The sequence below is a fragment of the Diadema antillarum genome, unplaced genomic scaffold, assembly GCF_040938485.1.
Source record: "Diadema antillarum isolate AM-2024a unplaced genomic scaffold, OU_Dant_1.0 seq00001265_RagTag, whole genome shotgun sequence".
Classification (NCBI taxonomy): domain Eukaryota; kingdom Metazoa; phylum Echinodermata; class Echinoidea; order Diadematoida; family Diadematidae; genus Diadema; species Diadema antillarum.
In genome coordinates, this window is record NW_027272047.1 from 1,289,430 (window position 1) to 1,311,238 (window position 21,809).

Below are 21,809 nucleotides of genomic sequence, written 5' to 3' on the forward strand. Positions count from 1 at the left end.
AATTTTTGGACTTTCACTCTCTGGGGGAGTAAATCCAATAGCGATGGCTGACCATCAGAGTCAAATGCGGCTACTCGTCCCAAAATTAATAGGGTAAATCCCAGTCGCCTTCCACCACAAATGGCACGGGCAGTTGACCACTTTATTCGTTTAGCTATTAGTAATCGTTATGAACTAGAAAATCGTGATAGATTTCTCTTTCTCCAACGTCTCTGAGATAGATGATTTGAGTCTGCATATTTTTTTTTCTTTCATCTGGTCTTTTATTCAGATTTACCAGGTATTTTCCACAATGGTGACTGGACGGATGAAAGGGTAATCTTTTAGTTGCATGCTATCACATTGACAACTTCTTTATCCCTCTCGCTTTATTTTCTTTTCCGTCATCTAATAATCTAATGTCGGAGAAACCTAACGTGTCAGGCACAAGTCTATCGGCCTTTCAGAACGTGTAAAAAAGGAGGGAGATGTTTCACATAGAATTCAAGTTTATCTTAACAGATATAATCAACTTAAAATCATGATATGCTATGTACATTCGATGGTATTCTATTAACCTCCCTGATAAAAACGAAAATTTTTGAGACTTTTTGACGCAGCCAGCAATATGCAAATTTTACTCAGAACAAGTGACAAAGAAATCTTATTGTAAAGTGCTAACAACAATGTAAAATAGATTTTTAAATGCTGACATAACTTAACCCTATAAAGCCCAAGGGGGGGCACATTGTGCCCCCCTACCAGATTTTCCTTTGCCACTCCTTCATCCTTAATCCGATTTCAACCAAATTTGGTGACTTTTCCTAAAATCTTATTGCGAACATTTTGATATATAATTTAGCTATATTTGATGTTGCTGGTTGCCATGGCAACCATAAACTGACAACCATGTCAGTCAGATTTTGCATCTTTTTTCTGTTCCCATTTCATTTAACAGCATTACAGTGTATGAAATGGGTGTTTCTTGGCTGAAATTTGTTGAATAAGCAAAATTTGAAGTAATTATGGTCCTGGAAAGTTTTTCTTATTATTTCCTTTGTTTTTATGTCACAAAGGCATAAAACAATAGATATAATAGAGATAATTGAAAACAATAATTTTTTCGACAGATTGCCCTTATATTTTGAGTTATTTTGATTCCTTCACCCAAGTTATGCCCCTAATATCATTAGTTTATCATATTATCAATTTGCAATCTCAAAATTCCACTATTATGCAAATATGAAATGTCATATCTATACATGTACCCATCCCAAACATTTCATCTCAGGTCTCATAATGTATCAATATGTTGATATAAATAGCGCCCCCATATGGTGACCTTGAGAAATTTCAAACATAACAAATAATAAAATTCTGCTTGCTTATCATTTGTGGCAAATATGAATATGATTGGTCTATAACAAGACATATATAAAGGGGATAAAGAAATTATACCGAAAAATCATGTTTTTAGCATATTTCCTATGTATTTCTTTATATTTTTGTAAATAGCGCCCTCCATGGGTGACCTTGTGAAAATTCAAATGTACGGTCATATAGAGTATGAGTTGCTCTACCCATGTGCCAAATATGACGATGATACATCAAATAATAAAAAAGTTATATAGGGGGGGGGCACAATGTGCCCCCCCTTGGGCCTGCGAGGGGTCAAAATAGCTTGGGCTTAATAGGGTTAAGAGGAAAACCAGTTGTATACCATGAGTTTAAGTTAATCTAATTCGAGATTTCTGATCCCGTTTAAATGAGTAAGGTATTAAACTTGTTTATGTAAACTTCGAAATTTTATGCTGTTGTACATACAGATCATCTATAAAACACAACTGGGACAACAGATATACTAAAGATACTTCGTAACAAAAGTAACGAATGAAGGTACAAATCGATATTACTAATACAAGTTTGGATTTTTTTTAACGCACAAGAAATGCGACTTAACAGCCTGAATTGCCTTAAGTATTACTCTTCGGGAAGAATCGAACTGTGGTCTATACACCCCCTGTATTGAGTAATAGAATTGTACCTGTTGCTGTACACTGGACTAACTTCCACCTTTTACAAGGTAAGATGTATGCTTATACGTTCGATGAAGGAAGGTAAACAAATCCCCACAAAAAAAGTTTTTGGTACCTTATCTATAATGATTACTAAGGGGATCCTCTCTCTTTAAAGTGTGGGTTTTTTTTTCTTGTGGTTGCTGTCCAGAACGATGATGCTTTATATATTTCCCAGTTATAGACTGCGGAGGGGTATATCTACGACATACAAAGAATAATAGATTATGAAAGAAAGAGGGGGTGGTTAGTAAGGGAAGGGTTAGATTTATGATGTTATTTTTCCGTCTCTGATGGCATATTACAACATATTATGAGAAATCATTATTCATGCCTGTTAAAAGAAGTTAAAAAAGATAAAATTATGATATAATCATGACTAAAGGCGTTGAGTACACAATGGATGACATCTGTGGAATAACAAACAAACAGACAGAAAATGTAAAATTTACGTCAGCAACAGAATTGTTGCCCTCTTTTCTAAATTAACCGGGATTCTGTATGCCCGGCGCTCTTAGCTACGCCTAGGGTCAGAAATTAAGGCAAGACAAACGGCTGACGAATTACTTGCGACAAGCAATAATGTAGCAGACAGCCGCGCCATTGTTACATACCTGCTCGAAAGAATTCTTAAAGGAGACCTCCGGGTGATTCTCAGATTTTTACATTTGTACAACTATAAATTAGTTATAATGAGGACAGAGTTTTAGAATTTGTGATAAATGGGATGAAGAATAAGAATATCTTCAAAAAATAGAACAAATTGCAATGAACAAGGATGATGACATGGCAGAGTCACCATAAGAATGCATGAGTTGGGGCTCAAGGAAGCAGAACAAAAGAAGAAGGCATGCATAGATTATAGACAGGTGTACTCGCAAGCAAGCGGTATTGCTATGGAATTACACTGCTATCACTTCTGAAGTATGTGAAACTTCTATGTCATCCTTGTTCAGTGTAATTTGTTGAAGGTTTTTCAAAGTATTGTTTCTCTGCTCAAGAACCACAGTAAATTCCTCAAATCTATCCAGGGAGTTGTCGATTTATGTACTACATGATGTGGAATTATGAAAATCGTCTGGAATGTCCCTGTAAGTCTTATCAACCGGGAAAGATAGACAAACCATTCGCCGACTGCTAAACACCTTCTTCTTTAAGGGATATTTAAGTAGCTTGTTTTCTTTGCCTGATATACTGATATGTTTTCTTCTTCTTTTTCTTCTCCTTCTCCTTCTTCTTCTTCTCCTTCTTCTTCTCCTTCTAGGGGATATCCGTTTCCGTAGAGAAACGCCACTGTTCGTTGGGATTTTTCCTTTATTTGTATTTTGCACCCTGTTGTTTAGTTTAGGTACTCAGATAGGTCCTTATAGTATCGCTGTTGTTGTTGTATTTTAGGGGGAGAGGGTATTAAAGATGTGGTATGTGCACGATGTTTTGAGTTTACATGGCCCTATGCAATGCATATAGCTTTTCAAGGGCCGTCCTTTCTAGCAATGCAGAGATTAAAAATTCGGTGCTAATAATATGAAGCTTTCTTAGAAAAAGCACAAAGTAAGACGAGTATTTGTCTTTCGTGTATTCCTTCCAAACGTATGAAACTTACATTGGCCCTCCGAATGATACTTAACTCTTTATGTGCCATGGTGGAAACCCCCTGTGTGCCACGTTATTCTGAGACAGGATGGTAGTCATGCTTTGAGAAAGAATTCTGTTTTTCCAATTTGTTTAACTTCTACAAATTTCTGTTAAGATGGGCATAATAGCAGGCAAAGTTAAAGAGGAATGCCAAGCTTTGTTTTGATATAAATTGTATGACGAATTCATTTTCAATTTTTCTTTACTGTAAAGGCATGACTTTTGCACATAAAACCGTGACAAAAACTTAGAATGTACGAGCATATCCAGTTGGGAACACCGCTTGATAGTCAATAACCACATCGAGTGCAAGCCGTATATGAGAGGAACAAAAGCACGAGAAACACGCTTTCATTGTGCCGCGGGATTAGCAGTGATTAGTGATTTATCCCTCGGTTTTGGCGGCTTTGTTTGTTGAGCAGAATATGCGAAGTTGGCACGCCGTCGACTGAGTCGGACGTGCGAACTTGGCACATAAAGAGTTAAGGGGTCATGCTACCAGTTTGCAGGGTTGTGATTTGGCTCAGTCGGTAGGCCTATAGCACGATTGCATCCAATCCAAACGAGCCGGTTTCTGACCCATGTTGAGTGTAATTATACCATCCCTCCTGTAGGAGGCAAACTGCTCTGTACCGTCGCTTTGATAGGAATGGTGATCCTGTATGAGGGACTCACGGCTCACGAACGTTAAAGAACCCGTTTCACTTTGTGTGTGTGTGTGTGTGTGTGTGTGTGTGTGTGTGTGTGTGTATATATATAATAACAATATGATGCACCTTATTACCCACACGAGAAAAGAGGCAAATAATACCGAACCCTCGTGGTTTGCCTGAAGTGACTAGCAGTAGTCGGCTATAAGAGTGTTGGCCTGGCACATTGTGCCATGTGAGAAGACCAGTTGTCGTCTGTGTACACCAGTTTGGACACATGCATTCTAGGCAAAGAATCATATCGATATTTAACTGAAGATACTAATAATGATATGAATCCTCCCATTCATTCTAGAGTATTGCACAATGCGCTTGGTTGATACGGTTTGTTGAATATTACTAGCCATCTGGGGCAAATCACGAGGGGTCGGCATCATTCGCCCGTTTTCTTGCGTCGGTGGGTAGGGGGACCACTTCACAAGGTTAGCACCCTGCTCTTGCAATGAATGAATGCAGTGGGATTTTTTTTTTTTTTTTTTTTTTTTGCGTGTGCGAATCGTGGCTAATTCACACATGAGACCCCCGTTTAATGTCGTATCCGAGTGAACGTGTTGAGAACGGAATGCTTGCACACTGCATTGCTCAGTGAGACTCGGGAATCGAACCTATAGTACCCTTGGATCTGTATAGGCAGACGCGTTACCGACTGATACAAACCACTCGCTATTTGAATCCTGGAAACCTACTTTAAAGAAGGTCATACCACCGTATTGATCACTACGGAATATTGCCAACAGCCTTGACACCAGCGGAAGTGCAACTGTCTGCAAAGTTCTCATCCGTAGCATTATGGTATGCCTGTTTGTCATGAATGAGTGCCTCACCAACCAACGTAGACCAACTCGATTCCATTCAGTAGAAAACTCTCCGTGCCACTGGTGTTAACCAGGCAACTGCCTCTCGGGAAGTGGCCATCACTGTAGCCTCCAATACAGAATGGAGGCCGTGTTGCTGTCACAGTGCTTTTCAAAATACACCCCAGGCACTGTCCTAGAGATCATGCAAGCATTACTATACCAGGTTCAAACACATACAAATAGACTCGGGCCAGCTTTTCCATGTCCAATCATGCCGTGGCTATTCCTTAGGGTAAAATATAACAGAGGACAGAACCTTCCTCCAGCCAGCAATCAGCATACCGGAATGCCTTCTCAGATATCATCATTGGAGAAATCAAGAACGACGGTCTCCAATTTGGCAAACAGTGAGCCAAAAAACGTATAATAATGTCACTTGATGGGTGACATCGCTAATGAGGTGTTCTGGCACAGAACAGTTTAGTGTAATCAAGGTGTCCTAACTGATGAGCCAAGTTCGTATGCACACACAGACAGGCTTCAAATTAAAGGAGGCTTGTTAGAGCTTTCACAGTTCACAGACCTTTCACTAGTCACAATTCGGAAAAAAAAAAACACGGTGGGCTATTGGAGTAATTTCCTTGGAGGAGGAAAGACACGAGCGTTACTTAAAGGTGCATTCCAGACGATTTTCATAATTTCACATCATGTAGTGCATAAATCAGCAGCTCCAGGTACAGACTTGTGGAATTTGTTGAGGCCCTTGAGCAGAGAAACCAATAATATGAAAATCTTTGACAAATTACACTGAGCAGTGATGATGACATAGGAGCCTCACATGCTTCAGAAATGTAGCAGTGTAATTCCATTTCAATGCCGCTTGCTTAACAAATTCACCTGTGAAGAATCTATACTTGCCTTCTGCCTTTGTTCTGCTTCCTTGAGTCCCAACTCACGCATTCTTATGGTGAGGCTGCCATGTCATCATCCTTGTTCATTGCAATTGGATATAAATTTCGAAAACATTATTATCCTCATCCAAGTCACTATAAATTCTGAAATTCTGTACTGAGTATAACTTATTTATAGTTGTTCAAATGTAAAAGCCTGAAAATCTTCCGGAGGTCCCTTTAAAGCTGTTGCTGTTTGTGTTGTATATTTTACTTTTTTAAAATCATTGTTAATGTGCTTTAAAGGGTATGGAATAAATTTCAATTTAGCGGCTGGTATCGAAGGAAGAACAATCACGCTTTCAACAACGAGACACGCCCTATACAAAGTAAAAATGGCAGCTCTATCTACTGAAAGAAACATATAAAAAAATTGCAGGAGAATAATTACTCCGCAAGCATTGCATTTCACTGGCTCCTTTCACACTATGTCGGCTTAGATCTGTAATGATATATCTATCATAATGATGTAATGGTATGATAAGTATGCATATATCCTTCACTGCTCACCAAGGACAAAACATGTGCATGATACAAACTACGCATTTCCCAATAGTATCATTTCCATGGTTACCGAGACAATCATCTTTTTTTTCAACAGTTTTTTGTTCTAAATATGGAATTAAGTTATTCTTGAACATAATCTTTGAAGACGTCATGACGATTTGTTTGTTCTTCTTCAGTCAGTTTCCTCGCTGATTACAGAAAAATATGGGAAATGAGTGCAATTTTCTACTTCTTCAAACAAGGAACGTAACATCCGTTTGAAGTGCTCATTGCAAGTCGTTTATTAAAAAAGTAAATGACATTTCAGTGTTTACTAACTTCTACTCGCTCCAACTACAATACCATGAACTAATAACATTGCCTGTTCTCCTCTCAACAACCGTGTACATGTTACGTAATCGTCCTAGCCCTAATAAATGTATACATTGAAGAGCGTATTATGCGCACTATAACATATGTATATATTTTTTGTATATGTATACTATTAATATGAATATACATATATACATTTACATATTGAGGAACTCATGTAGTGGGGGTTTCTGGGGGAACAGTTTGTTTCAAATATTAGTCCTCAATATCCTGACGTAGATTACGTAGTGAAGTGAACGCATTCTACGTGAACATTTGTGATAGTTCGAAACGAGGACATCTACCGTTATACAGTAACTAGACTGTACAAAAATATTCTTTTGAAAAACAACGAAAAATTGACGAAACACACAAAGACACCACACACACACACACACTTACACGAGGAAAAAACATAATGTTGGTTGGAGGGCATATATTCAACTGGTCATTGAGTTTAGCAGCTTGTGGTCTTTCTGTATTGTTGCTGTTGTCGTTGGTTTGTTATAGATATGACTGCGTCTAGAACGCGCGTGTACGAACGCGTGTGCAAGGAACAGGTGAGTATGTATATTGTACAAAAACCCAGGAAGGAACAAAGACGTGTGTGTTATCACAAGGTATTTAATTAGTTAGACAATATTGCACCTGCTCGTGGGACTAAAACAAGAATCAAGGACTTGGATAGATACTCTTTACGCTTTCTTTAATAACAATGACGTATTTATCTCTTTAGATAAATATTTATCTTTTAAATAATGTGTATGACACCAAGATTTGCCAGTGAATTGTTTATCAAGGCCCTCCAAAACGACACGATATCGTATATCAGGTCTGTATAAAGTCACCAATTTTTCGACTGTCTTGTACGTCAGCCGATTTTTTAAGGTACATTGATTGATAATTGGTATCATATTTTCATAAAATGTACATGATGATCTTGTTGTGTTGAATTTTAATCCTATGTCAGCCTGAGAAATACGCTTATATGTTTGACACAATTAGATTTTGTATCAAACAAAGGTTGTACCTTTTCAATGCAATATTGTACTTGACACGATTTTTATTTTATTTTCGTCTATTTTGAAAAGAGAACATATTCATTATTCCTTTGACAAGTTCGGTCGAGATGCAAATGAATTTACACAGTCGTTCGTTTCCTAAATGATTCTCAGTAATCAGAATAATTTCTTTTCTTTGTTCTGTCATTTCAAACACTCCGAGTAGTTCAAAAAAATAGGTACAAAAACTTAATAACAAAGTTCTTGTTTTTAGAATCATTTACTATCATGAAATAAGACATCTTTTTTATTCTGGATCGTGTACACTTAATATATCTTACACAAATGGTAGTCGATGCAACATTTTCTTTTGTAAATGAAAAGGATAGAAATGTAACATTTTAGATTTCGGTTGAAGATATCAGTTTCATGAGCTGTGCTATATCTAAGAATTCAATAAGATATTTGTGAGAATTGAGGTACTTGACATAACATGAATGACATACTCTACTCCTAAAAAGCCCATTATGGAAAGCATTATGTAAGCTTCAAGATCCATCTACTTTTGGAAAATCGTAAAGATTGTCTTCGCAATAACAAGTACTAAATCAACAACAACTGCTATACAGCACGTTTTTATATTTTCATAATAGGCACAGATTTCGATGTTTCTTATGCAGTTTTTGAAAGTCATATGAAATGATTACTGATATCTAACCTTCTTTAATACGGTATTACCCACCCACCCCCCCCCCCCCCAAAAAAAAGGATTAAGATATCATACTTTAACATAGTCAAAATATGGATGCATAAACTCTCAGCTCAGAGTACTGGGTATATAGCCTATCAGACATCGATGACTTAAAGGGGATGGCTAGTAACTGATCAGTGGGAATGCTGGGGATGATTGTTCCAATCCTAATGGAATTCATTTAAGAGTACATTCTAATATATCTGTTGTTGTGTGCAAATTATTTGCTTCAGAATGGTCTCATAATCAAGTAATGTGTAGTTTTATCGCCGCGTCACTGTACAGGCATGCTAACCTAGTAACATTAAACTGCACATTACTTGAATATGAGACCATTCTGAAGCAAATAATTTTCACACATCAATAGATACATAATGTACTCTTAATGAATCACACTAGGATTGGAACAGCATCCCCCAGCATTCCCGCTGATTCCCACTGATCAGTCACTAGCCATCCCCTTTAAGGGCTGTCATGGAAATTCAAAAGTTTATGAAAATTTCGGGGAAAAATGGACACTCATTGGCAACATTCTTGTTTTTGACATGTCAAACTATCAAAGACACTTTGGAGTTTTTGTTTCTTTCTTTATCCCAAGATTTTGAAATGTGTTTATTCAAACTTTTACCTACCCGTTGGATAGAACCCAGAATGAAAAAAAAAAAACTTAAATTGACACTGGGAAAATGAGTATACGAAACCTTTGAAAAACACTTCTTGCACTTCACCTCATGCATACAAACTGAGAATTTACATAGAAATAACGCACGCTTCCTACGAACACCCAAAACCTCAAAATAAGTTAGTGCAAGTGCGTAATTACTCAAACGGTGCGACATTATTCAGTTTCAAAAATCGTGTTCCTACATAATATATCACTTATAAAAACGTATCGTTCTTGTTCGCAGAGAAAAGTAAAAACACTTTGAGGAAGGATCCAGGCTGCAAGCACGGACATACAACGAGAGAAAGTGAAATAGTTCCCGAAGGAAATCAGCAGCCGAGAACATGTGGAAGAAAAAAAAAGGTTCGTCTAGAAGTTTTTTCTTGTAGCAAAAGTCAGGCGCGAGCGCGAAATTATTGTGAGTTTTGAACAAAATCATTTTATCGCGCAAAAGGACTATATCTGCAGAGACAAATGCATGTAAAAGATATTGTCATATTTTTAATATTGTTGCGTTCACACTGTCATATTCAAATGATAGGCAGGTATATAAAAATACATGGATGATGAGACTATGAATTTCATTGAAAAGATGGTAGACTTACCCTGCCACTGGCTCACCAAAAATCCAGACAAGAAAACCGGAAGTTTTCTCTCTGTAAGTCCGAACTTTGCGATCAGCCTCTCCTCTTTCCCTTCAAACGATAGTCACCATAGACGGATGCAGTGGTATTTTTCCTTCTGCAACACGCACTAAAAATATGATAAACTCATTAAAGTCAAGACGAAAAACCCCGACCAACGGTCTTCCTTTACGTGAGAGCTCGGATCCGTATAGATGTGTTCTTTTCTCCCAACTCGTGACTTGAGGTTAGACGGCTGCTTACTTCTGCATTGCCCGGCAAAGTCCGTCGGCGCTGGTGTTTCGCGCAAGTGTTTGAATGGTAGGCAAGAGTGTGGTCGTTTTTATACGAGCTCTCCAGGTTTTAACACCGTCGCGTGGAAGATAACTCAACGCACAACAAAAGCCAATACAATAGAATGGGATCATGATGCGTAGACGGACCAGAGAGAATGGATGAGAAAGAAACAGAGTATCTCACAGAGACAGAGAGAGAGAGAAAAAAAAAAGCAGTAAATTGGCAACTGGTATTGCTGGCGTTGAGGGCGTCATGCACTTTAGGTTACTTTCAGTTACGTGATAAGTTCACATCATTCTTAGATATGTCTCGGCAAGGCAGGACCATTTTTGTTTAATACGATGTTTTCCATGGTGTACTCATAGGCTATGTTATAATCATGTTATTTGTGTTGTGTTTGAAAATAAGAAATATTCAGGATTCACCTCTCGGACACCCAGACCTTTAGTGCGAAAAGATAACAGAAACAAGGTATTTTTTATTTATTTTTTTTTTTTGGGGGGGGGGAGGCGTTTCGTCAGGTGTCTCTTTGAGAACTTCAACTCAAGTCAAAATCGTTATGATGGACAGAGCGTAAAACATTGATATTTAAGACTCCGGTATTTCATACATTATGGGGAGAACATTTTTGACTCTTCTCACAATGTTTTCAAGAGAGATTACTTCAAAAAAAAATTGTTAAGAAGGACAAAAAGACATTGAAACAAGATCAGTAAGAGTCGAATGAAATCAGAGAAATATTCGGTAAAGAACCTAATTTTCCTATTCTGTGGCTTTAAATTAGTTCGTATTTTTTCTCCTTCTCAGATAAATGCAATCATTTCTTTCATCGAATTTCAGGTTTTGTGTAAGAACAACACACTCATATGGCAGCCAAAAATAGCACACTTGTGTTGGAAAAAGACGCATACAATAAACTAAGACAATGCTTTTTTCTCTTGGTTGTGTTCTGTTCTACAATTTTCCTCAGATAACATCTTTACTTAGAGAAGTGTTTTAATGTATGCTTGATAGTCTTTTAGGTGGTCTGGTGGTGGTGATTATTCTCGTCCCACTGTTGCTTTTTACTGCATACTTTTCTTTAGCAAAATAATGGTACAAGAATTTGTCATTCACGCTTTCGCATAGAAAAGAAGTAACTGTAATGTTTATGGTAATACGTCACATTTGTTTTTAGAGTAATATATTATCCATCACACGCTGTTGTAAATTTCCTTTTCATAAACTGCCCCCCCCCTCAAAAAAAAAATACTAATTTCATTTTTCTCAATGATAGAAGTGATATTTCGCTATTAGCTAATGTAGCGAGTGAAAACGGAGACGAAGTTTATAACTTGTTTGCAATTGATGTTCATATAGCTTCTCTTTCTTTCTTTTTTCATCGTCTTTGCATTATAAGAAATTTCATTACAGTAGATTGTAATTTGAATGACCATAGCTAGCAGATAATCATGGTATACCCATCTAATAGGCCCTGTTGCGTAAAACCTGCAATCAAACATAAGTCCCCCCCAAAAAAATCAAACATAACTCAGCTATCAGCCAATCAGAATTAAGTATTCAGACACTTATGTTTGATTTTTCTGTCTCATATTATTTGTCCTCAAATGTTATGTATGAAGGCTTTGGAATCTTTGGTAACTAGCAATTAACACTGATAATATAATTCCAGCAGCCCAAACAACAAAGTTGTTTAAATGAGAACCAATTTCTGCGCAGCGCTAGAACAAGGGGGGGGGGAGTAAATGGTCATTCTTCTGCTCCAAGAATAAATCAATAATCGCCCCAGTAAAGTTTTCTGTGTCATGAGATTACTAATTTTACCGGATATCAGCTTTGATACCTTTCAAGATGGTGCAGGAGGGGTCCAGTCATTGTTTATTGTACAGAATTAAAGAAAAAAAAATCGAAAAAGTTTTCGCAGGATTTAAACATCGACTTTTATTTGTAATTTTACAAATCAAATGCACAAGTCCACCATCACAAGCACTAAAAGCAAAGCTCAGAGACTCAAAAGCTCACATGAAAAGGCTTTCTGAAAATATCCTGGTCTTAAGGATTTGAGTTTGTTTTTTTTAAGGCATGGAAATCTGAAAGAAAACCTTCTCTCTCTCTCTGTCTAGTAGAACCCATTATCACCCACGCGAACGTTGTGTGAACAGGTTTACTTGCAGAAGGACTAGATTTGTCATTATTTTCTTTTCTTTTCTTTGTCTCCCGCAAAGAGATGTGTCCTTTTCAGTACTGTAGTGTGCGGGGTACCGTATCTTACCATCAGATTTTGCCAGGCGAAACGCATTTTACGTCATTAATACATGCAAATCGAGGGTATCAGTAATTTGTTCGTCCGGTTCGAACAAATCCACCCCTCCCCTCATGAGTCTAAAACAAAACTGTACGGGGAACTTGGAATATTTCATAAGGGCTTATAGGTTAATTTGTAAAAATGAACAGATGTTCCCGGAAGTCTCGCGATAAGCAGTGCTTTGTAAGTGAAATAGAAGGCTAATCGGCTTAACGAGAAGAATTCAACGTTGCGATTATTTCAATTACGGATGGACTCGAACGAAGTCCCAAAAAGAATATGCACATAGAAAACCCCAGATGAAAAATAAAACAACTACCAAAAACAAATTATGCTAAACCATGGAGAATTTTCAGATTGAGCTTGCATATTAAATCATTATTGAATAAAAGGATTAACATGGACCTGCACATTTGAAAGAATAATTATAATGACTTTCACTAAAATGGATACATAGCTGCAGATTCAATGAATCAGAAATCTGGTATTTTACCGTTGTCAAAGAAATTCACTTGTTCATATGATTTAGAAATGATATGGCACCTCTCCTTCCCCCCCCCCCCATGCCTCCCCGTATAAACTCTGACGGAATTACTGGGGTAGAGAAATAAAGTCACTTGTTATCACGAGCATCATCTTATTCATTACAAACATTTCCGGTAGCCAGCCTCATTTTTGTGCAGCTTTTAATTTCTCTGTTTCTGGTTATATTCCTCTCTCACTGCTCGTCTCTCCAGCTTCATTAAGATTAAAGACGATCATGGTTCGTATCTGTATTGCATTTTTTAAACTGATGACATGTCACTCTATTCACGTTGACCTTTTGCGTAAAATAACGGCAATGATAATACCCACTTTATCACATGAAGACATGTTTGTATATATATACATTTCACTGCGCTGCAAGCGCTCCTGATAAGCACGTGATAATATGTTTTGAAATTGTGAGTGGTAAGCTTTCAATGAAAAAATGAGATTCAATTAGTCTTAATCTGAACGATTCCTCCTTTTGGGAATGTCACGATTTCTAATGGCAAGTTTTCTAGCAGTTTGGGAACTGCACAGGGCTTTGGCAAATGCTCGAACTCTTATAATATATTTGTTATATTTGTTGTTGTTGCTGTTGTTTTCGTTTTTGCATGTTGGGATTTGTTTAGAAGAATATCTACAGGTTATGATTTGAATAGTTGTAGTTCGGTAGTATGTAACAAGGTTTGAAAAAATAGGTGCCTTCTATGCAATTCTCCTCAGAAATGAATCAAGGTTAAAGAAAAAAATATCTGAATATTGACCTATTTTTCATCATTAGAAAGGAATAAAGGGTTGGTTACGTTTCCTCAATTATCCATGTTTTTTTATATGAATATATTGTTTGAATGCAGAAATAGGAAAGATGATGAAAACGATAAAACTTAAAAATATGTTTCAAACTGGGTGAGACTTTAGCTCCGTTAACATCATTGACAGGAAATAAATCACACGGATTTATCACTGGCTTTAAAACTAAGCATATTATGTGATCAATGTTCTGTGAGGCGCGAACTGATATTATATTTATCTCATTGGAAATGCAAAGATACGATCATGATACCGTCTGTGCTTTTAATACGGAAGTGTGAAATAGATACCATCACCACATTATATGCTGAGATATTAAAGATACAAGGCGGAGAAATATACACAGAGGAAGAGGGGTTTGGGTAACAACTGCGTGTCTGGGAAGCCAAGCCGGCAAACTTCCGGTACTAGGCGACCAGTTGCTTTTATGGGCACGGCGACATGGCAACACGCCTGGTGCCGATTTCAACATTCTGGTGGGCTCTTGACCACTCGTTGCGGCGGGAGCGGCGGCTAAGTATGCCGCCATATTTGCACTGGATGCAATTCTCCAGCGAGAGGGCGATATCAACCTACATTTTATGCATACGCCGATCAGCTAAACAAATGCCAGTGGGCTCGCGAGATCGGACTAATCTAGGTACAGGATTTACTGCCTCTTCACCTTACCTCTTCTTTCGAGCTTAGATGAAATATTCTGAAACAATTCCTTGTAAAAAAGGAAAAAAAAAAACTTTGAAAGGTGAAGCAGACTCTGCTCTTCATTATACAGGTTTATAAGATATCCCTCGACACATTTATCTTTATTCATGTTCCTTTTCTCTTTGCTTTCCGTAAGTATACTACTGTATTCTACTTTAATCTCTCCCTGGTTAGGTTTGTCCACCTTCTTTAATAATACTTATGGTCGTTTTTAAGTCGTCGGAGGGTTTTGATACGTCTCATACATACAAAATCCTGCATAATGTACTCATGTGCAGTTTCATTTTTTGTTGGATTGATTCTTTTGTTTGATTTGTTGTTGTTATTGTTTCTTGGGGTGTCTAAATAGTTTTCATTCGTTTTTGTTTTTGTTTTGTTTTGTTTTTCTTTTTCATTTATAAATGACACCTGTAAGATTAGTCTTGTACGGAACTGCTCCCGAAAGATTTACTAATAATCCCTTCAATTCGACTATCTCTCCTGCTTTAATACTCGGATAGACAGTGGAGAATCCACGCCAAGAGCATTTTGAATAGAGAATAACCAAGGAAGGAACTCTTGTTGGAATAAAACTTCGTGTATGATGCTGGAAAAGGGATCCTTTCTATCCGTCCTTACATAAGGGCGATAACTGCAGGTGGAATATAATATGCGAGATGTGTCGTCACATTCTAGACACGAACGCTCAATACTGACACAAACTCTTTGGTGCTGAAATAGGCTTTTGCATTCGTAACTAAATCGCCGGACAATTGATCGTATTCTACGATGGCTCCCTATTCGTTTGGTATTCACGGTACTCCTTGTTTAAACTATTGCCGCTTTTGTTTCGTTTTGTTTGTTTGTTTGTTTGTTTGTTTGTTTTTTCTGTTTGCTTGTTTGTTTTTCGAAATTCCAAAGCTGTTATTAGGCCTACATAGCAGTTGTAGAATTTTATGTTCTTGATTTTTAATGGTTTGATGAGCAAAAAGGTTTCTAGATGTAATAATATCAGAAGAATCTGAAATGATAATCTTCTCCTCTGTTTAAAATTGAACACGGAACCTTAGACAAAGTTGAGACCATGATATTCGCTCTGAAATGTACAAAAGGTTATTTAAAAGTAATTTACCGCCTGAAGATTCATGAATGTCCTTCTTTCATTTAAACAAATGTCATTCAGAAGATATTTATCTCGACTAAGGATAAGGAGAAAAAATTTATCGGTGGGGAATACAAAAAAAGTTTTACTGAAATCATATTGTAGATGATATAACAGCTACATGTGTTGAATACTACAGTTTAGCAAGATTGGAGAGCGCCAAACGGATAATTTTGTTCATGTGATCTACACACTGTACATGGTCCATGGCCACGTGAATGCACTCAGGTACGAAAGTATGCCTAGGTTATTTTACGATTGTTGGTACTTCATTGATTGATAAAACAGAACCTTTAATAGTCGAAATTGAAGAGGATAATGTAATCAGTATCAGCGCCAATGATTGTAGTTTCCATTTCTCTTTAAAGGGTCCCTTCAGTACTATGTCGAAGAAAAAATGGAAATGATACCAAAATATTCTTTTCTTAGTTTCTACAAAAAGCGGAGTGCGTCCTATGGTCAATAACACTCTATCCAAGTTCAAACACAAAGGAACTGTAATAAAGATTCGTGTAATCAAGTAGAGTGGATTGTTTCAAGGAGTTATGTGACAGCGTGATTTCTGGTATATCAGTGAGTAATCGTGTCAGTAGGGGTTAAACACATACGTATGAGTGAGAAAGAAACCGTGTCGCATCTATAGTTTCTTGCACCGTGTCTACGCATTCGCAACGCTACTTTAGACGCGGGTCTCTGTGCATTTTATGGAATTTGAAGGCGGTCTTTCAGTATTGAGAGAGACGTACGTTTCACCATCGGGCCTCTCTCGCTCCATCGGAGAGCTCTGGCGGCTAATTGATCATTTGTATGCGGACGTGTATTCTTCGCGGTAGAAAAGCAAAAGAACAGCTCACTCCTTTTCTAGTGAACGCCTAAATGATTACTCAGCCCCCCCCCCCCCATGTTGCAAGCGTGGCAGGTTAAGATGATGGTGTGTAATATTTCTCTCGTACAAATGTGTGTGTGTGTGTGTGTGTGTGTATGTTTGTGTTGCTAAAGAAAATATTAATGGATTGAATTATTTATTTAAGTAACTTTGTATGCATTTATTGGTTGTTGTTTGTTTGTTTTTTCATTCATATTATGTGTGCATTTTTTTCATTGGTGAATCTACCTATTTGAAAAGTTTGATCACAAAACGACTTAACTCCATTCCTTGTTAAACTAGATGTATTCGAGATAGCTGATGCTAAAATCAATGAAAATAATACGAGACTGTGAGATATTTCAATAATAACTTCAAAAATGATCCTTGTTACGTGAGAATTGAGATATCAATCAAAAGGTTTTATTTTGCTCTGTCTGATAATGGACTTATTTTGATTTAATCATTTTTTTTTTTTTTTGGTTTTGTTCTGAATATAAGTTATTTTCCCCACTTTTTCTTATACAATTTAAACATCCACATATGATTAAGATTAGTGTACCAGTGTGTCCATATAGAATGCAAACATACATTTAACGCACCTACACACAGACACAAACACACACACAAACACACACACACACACACACACACAGCACACAGAGAGGCAAGTCCTCGTATTATTATGTTGAGTTTATGAAGTGTCTTGTCAAATGAACCACTCTTAACAATATCCAGAAAATAAAATTGTTATGAGGAAAATTCCCATTCAAATCTATAAAGTGACTATGACATAATGCAAACTTTAGACCACAGACGGAAAAAAGATTTTAGATGTACGATGTTTGGTTAATTTCTTTAATCAAGGAAGGACCTTATTTCTGCGCCTTCTTCACGCACTATTTGATATGTTACAACAACAACGACAGCAACAAAAATGGCAGGATGTTATTTAATAGCACGAAAATAATAATAAGATACATAAAAAAATGATTATTAATAATTAACCCCAAACGAAAAATGTGCATGTGTAAACAAACAAACTTACTTTGTGCCTGCATTATGGAAAATCGCAAATAGTGGTATACTATAACAGACAGAAAATGCAGATTGCAGTCATGTAAAGCTCAGCTTGGAGATGACTATTATACTTTGTATAATCGTACGTATAGCTTAGCGAAAATCCTTTATAGCTAATGACAGAAAGAGTTGCCATGCGATGCTACAAGTAACTGTGGAATTTTCAACTGATTACTAAGTACTGTGCAAAATTACAAGGAACAAATGGCGAGATTACAGCTGTAATGACTGCAATCAAGGTCCGTTCTGAAATACCCGACTTGCAACCATTTAATACGTTATGATGACCCTTGCACCCATCAGCCGATCAATAAAATCGTAATCGCCTAATTTCCACGTGAGAAATTTGAAGCGCAGTTAGAAACGTAACAGTATACACGTCACAAACGGCAGCTGAAAAACTATTTCGGTAACGATACTCTGATAAATGTTGCCCAAGATGCTCCGTTATCGTCCACAGATCCCAGGTCATTGATTTTCCTTTTTTTTTAATGTTGTTGTTTCCTTTACTTCGTCATGGATTCGTAAATTGGCAGTTTCACTAATAGCTTATCCAATAACACACTATAATCTGTTTCAGCTGCAAGTATTCTTCATAAACGAAATTCATTGAATTCCCTCCCCCTCCCTTCCCCCGTCTCGTCTTCCTACTTCTTACCTTCCTCCTTATTTTGATTATTTTTGTTCCTTGTTTAATATTTTACATGTGAATTATAAACTTTTCTAGAATGCGCAAACAATACGGGAAATTGAGAAGTACTCCATGTGAAATAGAGGAATCTTTACATAGAAGTATTGCTTGAAGGGCATATCCTCCTAGAAGCTATAACGTAAGCTTTTACATGACATTTTTGCAGTTGAAAAGTATAAGAAATTATAAAGTTGGAAAATATCTTTGTCGAAGAGTATAACAATATGAATGTCCATCATAACTGCCTATTAAATAGCGGCATGTGTGACGCTAGAACACCCTATATAGTCTAGTGGGATTTCTGAAAAAGGGCTCTCTAAAATGGTGTTAGAGGCATTTTTGAGTAAAAGTTGGGATCCGGTCTCTTTTACCTAATTTGAGTATGCTGAATCCGAAAAATCCGGTTCCCAAGCGAAATTCACCGATCTTCACCGTCTAATTTGCATAAACAAAATGGCTGCCAAGCTACAAAAATTATCAGTTTCAGATACGCATTTTCTAGCAATTCTTTGCAAACAAGCTGGAAAAAAGTGATTTGAAATGTTTGTACAGATAATAGAATTACCAATTTATAAGGCATAAACGTTTCTCAGGTGGTAAAAAGTATATTTCATTCATAATTATGCAAATTAGGACTGAAATATGCAGATATATATATATATATATATACATTAACACTGGAAGAGTAATATTGACATTTTTTATTTCTTGAGAGGCGGATTAAATACTAAATATGTAGACTTTAAGGTTTTGAGGGTCAGGAAAACTCCGGTTCCCAAGCGAAATTCATCGATCTTGACCATCTAATTTGCATAAACAAAATGGCTACCCAGCCGCAGAAATTGTCAGTTTCGGACACGGATTTTCTAGAAATTCTTTACAAACGAGCTGGAAAAAAAAAGTGATTTGATATTTTGTACATATAATAGAAGTAGCAATTTGAGGAATAAACGTTTCTCAGATGGTAAATAGTATATTCTATTCATAATTATGCAAATTAGTACTGAAATATGCAGATAAATATATATTAACACTGAGAGATTTTTTATATTTCTTTTTCTTGAGAGGAAAGTTAAGAACACTAGATATATACACTTGAAGGTTTTGAGGGTGAGATGAAATCAGAATCCCTTCTCAGTGGTATCAAAATACATGTAAATGCAAATACATGTACATGTATTGTAATTGGTATGCAAATTCTTATGTAGGCTTCATGAGTTTCATGCGCATGCAGTTCATTCAATAGCCTATATACCCTGGTAAAATTTTATTTTTCAAATCCTCTAAAATGGTCCTTTTGGATTTTTTTTAAGAATTCAAGTTAGGAACCCGATTCTTAACCAAAAATGATTGCGCTAGGGCAAAAACAAAAACAAAAACAAAAAACAAAAACAAAAAACAAGAAAACGTGTCTTTTTCAAGCGAATGAACTTTAACATCTAATTTGCATAATACATACAAAATAGCTGCAATATTACCATAAAATTGTTAATATAATGAAAAATATTTTTAGTACATCGATAATCTCAAAACGAATTGATGAAAACTCTCTCTACGCGGATCATGACTCAACTTTTTATGGGGGGGGGGGGAATGTCATCGAACAATGCCATTAATAGGCAACATCCATTATTGTATTGTTCCTATATGCAAATCTGTAGCATTAGCACGGAAATTCTATTGCCCAGTTAACCAGAGCGTGGTAATTACATGTATATATATATATGATAAAATATAAAATGATTACGTATGATTGTATATAGCAAACATTCGTCTAAGTTGAAATGGGATAGGTGGTTTTATTCTATTTTCTCTTAATATGAAGCGTTTATATGTGACCCTGCACCTCAAAACAAACAAAAAGTCGCCAGACATGAATTTTTAGTTAAGACCATATTCTGAAAGAGCAGACTTTAAGCTTTAAAATGATGTATAACTCAAATAAAATGGACTCTCCTAACCTATCTAAATATTGGAAAGAAAGCACAAACTCAGGAAAAGTGTGTGCTGAGAAAAGAGGATCTGAAGTACATTGTCTATTCAAGCGCTTAATCTTTACCAAACCGTGCTGGCTGTGCGATGAATGGGACAAAAAACAGGACGTAAACCACCAGAGTAACAACAATGAAGAAATTATTAGATTAAACTGAAATTAAGTACGCCTCATTAACACAATCTGTCCATAATTAATACTAACTTTCAAAGCAGTAGCAGTATTCTTTCAAAAGTTATTAGAGTTGAAAGTGAAGAGTGTGTACAAGGTTTTTCAGAAATGAAAAAGGGATTCTAAAGACACACCTAATCACACTATTCTCCCAAAAATAATCGAGATAAACTGCTAAAAAAAAAACACACACTTTCCTGCCCGTTTTATGATACAAAATTTTAGCATAATGTAAAAGAAGACCCGCTCTTTCAGAAAATATGAAAAAGTCAAGTTCGGCTAGGTTGACCCATTTCACTTATTTTCAGTCCTCACGCAAAATCAGTGTGTGCGACTTTATGTTCGTTTTGAGGTGCACGGTCAGATATATATATATATATATATATATATAAGACTGGAGAAGGATCCATTGGAAAGTTAAGTTTGTAGAATAGCCGCGATCACACACTGGCAAAAGATCAAGAAGTTTAAGATCGCGATCTCCAAGATCTCACAAGGCGCGGCCAAATTGGCAAATTATCGAAAAGCTTCAGATCGCAATCTTTAAGATCTTGAAGTTTTTCAAGTGCGTATGACTGCAAACTTTCCGCGAAACTTCCCACTACAGCTAGGGATATTTCATTTTATAATGCTGTCGTCTCCAAACTTCTCGATCTCTTGCCAGTGTGACCGGACAACAAAAGATCGTGAAGACTTCGCGATCTTAAACTTTGCGATCTTTTGCCACTCTGACCGCGCCTTATCATGATAAACTTAAATAACGATGTTAGAATAGCAGTGAGGGAGAAGAAATCGAAAAAAAAGACGTGTGGCACACATCTACCTATATTTCATCCTTCTACATCTGTTATGAGAATGTAACTTAGTCAACTTCCAAGACAGTTCGAACTCTGAAATTGCATCGGCCAGTGCAATCTGCGAAATAAGGGGTTTACACCTTCCTGTTCCTTTTTGTTTTTTGCTTTCAGTATACTTGGATAACATGCCGCCAGTGATAACCACCAAGTATGATGCATTTCAATTTATTCTTAACTGGACGACGCCACGCTCCCTTGTCTGTCTGACTTCTGATATTTCTCACCAGGTGTGATTCAGATCATAGAAACGGCATTCCTAGCAAACAGGCCTCTATAGCTTTAAGGGCCAGTGGACTGTCAGAACTAAGGAATAATGAATACTCATT

General features: G+C 36.7%; 1 protein-coding gene across 1 annotated transcript in view; it reads right to left on the reverse strand.

Annotated features, from left to right (window-relative positions):
* The window catches only part of LOC139745437 (uncharacterized), a 134,502-nt gene extending 124,114 nt beyond the window's left edge, over window positions 1-10,388 (reverse strand). Inside the window, exon 1 of the mRNA XM_071655824.1 lies at window positions 10,026-10,388. The gene's annotated coding sequence lies outside the window, so the exon portion shown is untranslated. The remainder of the gene's footprint in view (window positions 1-10,025) is intronic.
* Window positions 10,389-21,809: the final 11,421 nt, after the last annotated feature.